Source organism: Microtus oregoni, unplaced genomic scaffold (assembly GCF_018167655.1).
Source record: "Microtus oregoni isolate MIOR12 unplaced genomic scaffold, Mior012 000006F_ref0000085, whole genome shotgun sequence".
Taxonomy (NCBI): Eukaryota; Metazoa; Chordata; class Mammalia; order Rodentia; family Cricetidae; genus Microtus; species Microtus oregoni.
Genome location: NW_024543065.1, coordinates 30965076 through 30969849, shown reverse-complemented (window position 1 = coordinate 30969849; position 4774 = coordinate 30965076).

Sequence of the window (4774 nt, the reverse complement as noted above, 5' to 3'; positions counted from 1 at the left end):
AGAGTGGGGTTTTGTTACGAATCTGCTCTTCAGCTCAGGTAAAGTACTAAACCCCATGGGGCAGAGTCTATACATGTGACAGGAGCCAGCGATTCAAAGGTTTCATTATTACTCCTATAATTCTCTTTATCTGCTTCTAACTCCCCTTGGAATAAATGCACACGCATGCGCGCACACACAAAGCCTCTACTGTCTTTAATCTTCCCTTGGAAGGAATGAGAAGTATTCATCAACCCTTTCTGCCTCCATGACAGGTTGACTTGCTGTTAGCTGAAGATCACCTTTAATTTCTGAGACTCCTGCATCAAGACTCCCTGTGGAGATGGCAGGCACAGGGCACTTCATCTGCTTTTATGCGGGGCTAGGAGTTTTGTGCATGCCACCTTTATCTTTCTGTGGGCCTTTCCTCTTGCTGGGAGGCGTCTCCTCCCACTGAAAGAGAGAGGCAAACATTTGCCTCAGGGTCTCACTGAGGTGGAAGCTCTTCTTCCTCCTTCAGAGGAGAGGAGACACAGGAAACCTGCTTTGGAGTGTGCACCTGCCCTGCTGGCCCTCTCTCCTTCAGTCAGGGCCTCTGCTCTGCCTCCTGTTAGTATCGCCTCATTCCTTTCCCTCCAAATTCAGGCTTAGAGGACATTTTCTGGGTTCAGAAATGATTGCTTTTCCCACAGCCTTTTCAGGAATTAAGATCCCTCATGTCTGAATCACCATAATAAAAGCATGATTAGGAAGGCAATCAGATCGCGGAAACCCACAGCGGTTTCCCCCACAGATGCCACGGAGATGAGGCGCACTGCTGGCATTATTTGTTAAGTTGGTGGATGTTCAACGGAATGAATAACTTTAAAATATGTGAATAATTAGATAAAAACAAAACTGTAACTCTGATGACAAACCAAAATATACTGAGGCGTCGTGGTATGGACTGCTCTGGGAAGTCCTGACACGGCAGCCATCTCCAAGGTTTTTACAGGCCTTAGGAGAACACTTATCTTTGCTACATTCCTAGAGTGAGAAGAGAGTCCTACTTTAATTCACTTAATCTTTGTTTCCTTTCTTTAGGAAGTCAAAACACTGACATCATTCTAAAGCCTGCCACAGGCCCCTAGGATCACTATTGGGAAGTCTGGGCCCTGCCAGTGTTTGCTCCAGTTTTGGGGAGGTAAAGCTGTGTCATGCAAAGGGAGCTGATGCTATTTTTAAATTGATTTAACACATCACTGAAACATATCATACACATATCACACCCATGACACACACTCCGCATCGTAATACAGCATGTGTCATGCATACATTCTCTCTCGCTCACACACGTACTTGTTCTTCTTGTCCAGCTTTCTTTTTTTTTTTTTCAAAAGAAAAAAAGAAAAGAAAAAGAAAGGCAGCCAAAGAAGCCAAGCCCAGTGACTTGAGTTGAAAAGGCTGTGAGAGTTTAAAAACCAAATGCCCCTCCAGTTCTCATCCTGGCTTTGAGACATGTGGGAGGGCTTCAAAGCCACAGTGCCCCTCTCTTAGGCTCAGGCTTACAGTTGGTCCCCAAATGTTTACCAGCATGAAGATGCCTAACTTACAGGAAGTGGGAAATGGGTGTGGGGGTTGAGAGTGGGTGGGTGAGTAGGGAGTGGGGAAGAGGGTGGGGGGTGCTCTATTGATGTGGTTAGCCTGTCATTGACCTTGTTTGGTTAGAGCAGGAGTTGAATTAGAAAATGAAAACTTGTTTCATCTTGAGCATATTTCATCCCATTTTTTTAAAAACTTTCCTTAGGGAAAAAAAAAAAGGCTTTTTTAACCCAAGTGGAGCCCGGTCTCCAGATTTGGTGCTCAGTCTCCCTTCATGCTGCAATAGCTACAATAGTCCTTTGCCCCATACAGCCGTCTGGCCCACTAGTGATTCCCAACCCACCCAAGGCTGAGGGGGCAGGAACCTGGCCCAGGCGCTGAAACTGAATAAAAGTTGGCTTGTGATGATGCATCAGAAGAAAGAGCACGGTTTCTGAGAACAGAGCTTGGGGATTGCTTGCGATGGGCTACCCGATTCTCACAGTCCTTGTGAGTGAACTCCAGCTGGGAAAGGCCGATTCATAAAGGCAACTGCTGGGGGAGTTTTGGGTGTCCTAAGCCTGGAGAAGACACAGTGACTGAAGATGGGCCCAGGGATTGTTTAGAGCAAACATTTTAGCATTGAAGATTGCAGAGCGTGGCAGCCTCAGCTCTCTCTGCATTGTCCCTGCGCGAGCAACTCCCAGCCCTTAGTCCACATTCAGGATAGCCCTGTGGTGCTGTCCAGGAGGGCTGGGTGATTCTCACAACTGGCCCCTTTCTCACCTGCCTAGCAGTTCTGCACTGGACAACACCTAGGTACTGTAATATGAACATAACTTTTCTGAATATGGATCTTGCTTCCTTTCCATTTTCCTTTCTCCTTTTCTGGGCTCTTCATTTTAAGTTACATCATTTTCTGTCCTGAACTCCATAATCATTATCAAAAATTGGCCTAGAGCTATTTGGCTTTTTTCTCATCTCTTTGAAACAAGAAGTAAACACTACAAGGACATTGTATTCCAACACTGTATTCCCAAAATCTACTTTCCTGATAGTTCCACCTATGACTTTGTCCAACTCAGCAGAAACACCTGGAACTAATTTTAGGGTTGCCTGGCTAAGCCTCACACTGGTATTTGATGTTTGCGTCCTCCCTAGACTCAAGCCCATTTCACCACCTCAGAAGGTGAGTGCAGGCTGATATTAATTAACCGTGAGTTGATTCACTGGCATCTTCCAGTCATTAAAGCAAATATTTGGCCTAAAATAGCCCTCTTCCCACCCTGCCTGCCACCCTTTGCCTATCCCTTTGCGCCGCTGTCGTGGACTCACTGACAGTTGCACGTCTCTTGTGGCCCAGGAGCAGAGCTTATCCTGAAAGGGAAGTGAAAAAAACGTGTTAACTGATCGGCAGTGGAGACAGCTAGCAGCAGGCCAGCCCTCGGGATGACTACATTGTTTTTCTGTCCATCGTGGTGCTGACTCAGCATCAGTTAATAAACCCTCTGCAGAAGGCTGGATTTCTTTTGTTTAATTATCACTTGGACCTTTCTGAGAACTCCTAAGAATTGTTCATTCAGTTTTACACCACCCTCACAAGAGCAAGCGTACAGCCTGTTTCCTCTTGGTGCTAGCGCCCCCTCTGGCAAAACATGTAATAACAGGTGGACCTATAGCCCCGGAGAGTGTGGGCTACTCTCGTCCCCCGGTGGGAATTTGATTGTTCTAAACTACACACAGTTTGTACAAGGATATTTTAGATGTACATACCATTTTTCTGCGATACAATCTTTTACTTCCCACCCCATCCCATCCGCCTTCCAAAAATTCTGGGAAAGTTTCTTGGAAGAAAAATTAAAGATAAACAGGCCTGTCTTTATGATTCAGTTGGGGTTTTGTTTTGCTGTGTTTCATTTCTTCCTGTAAACAAATACTCAAATGTCCACTTCATTGTATGACTAAGTTGGTATCATTAGGTTGGGTCTGGGTGTGTGAATGTGGGTGTGGATGATGTGGGCGGGTATGGATGTCTCGTGTGTTTAAAATACTAGAAAAGACACCGCAGCCTAAGATTGAAGGAAAGCTGATTTTAAAAAACAAAACAAAACAACAACAAACAAAAAACTGTGATGAGGCAAGCAGGAAAAGTGGACGACTTGAATTTCCGTGATCTAAACAGGCATAGTGATGGGGTGCCAGCTATAAATGGGGCCTTTGCATCATTGTTTCTCTGAATTAGAGGATTCCTTGCTGAAGGCACAAGACCATTGAAGGAAGTAGAGCATCTGGTTTGTTTTGTAATGAGAAGCAGGAATGCAAGGTCCACGCTCTTAATAATAAACAAACAGGACATTGTATGCCATCATCACAGGATGCCCTTCCTTCTCCGGAGGATTGACTGGGGCCGAGGCAGAAGCCACCCAGGCTCAGAACAAGCCCCACTAATTACTGCCTCCAACAGCTTTCCACTCACAGTGATCAGTTCAATATCCCCCTTTTAACTGTGAGCCATTCATCCTCTGCCCTGTAGTACATCCTCAGAAGCCTGGCTGCGGATTCGGAGATGAGCGGTATAAGCACAACAAACCCAGTATACACGATCATAACTTTTTCCTGTTTCCCTATTTCCAAATGGTTGAAAGAAGGAAGTTAGGTCTACCCAAGTAGAATGTATCCAGTGAGAAGGAAAAATGAAATTCTACATGTTTAAATAGTAGAGGAGAAACGCCTTAGAATATTTATTTTATTGGCAACGACTCCAGGACTACCACAGCGTCCTTGTGCTGCATGTGAAACCAAAATACTTTAACTCTGTTCTTCCAACTACGTCGGATCCTGTAACTGAGACACCGAGTTTAGGTGATTTGGGTTTTCTTCGGAGGAGGAGTGTTTCCCCCCCCCCCTACCCCGCCCCATTCTGCCGCGACAGGAAGCAGGCGAGCTGGAGTACTTAGAATACAATCGCAGCGCAGCAGCGTGAGTAAACGTGGAGGGCAAGCGCCTGGAAAGGGAAGTAAGAAGATTCCCAGTCCGTGTTGAAATCCACTTGCCAAGAGAGGAAGCTGCGGCGGCTCGCAATCGGGGGCGGCGGGGGGGAGGGGGGACCCTGAACCCCGCCGCACGGCTGGGCCGTCCAGGTGCGGCCACGCCCCCATCCCGGCGGCTGGTAGGAGTGAATCAGACCCGTCAGTTGGTAAAGTCTGCGGCAGGCAGGGAGGAGGAAGAGCGACAG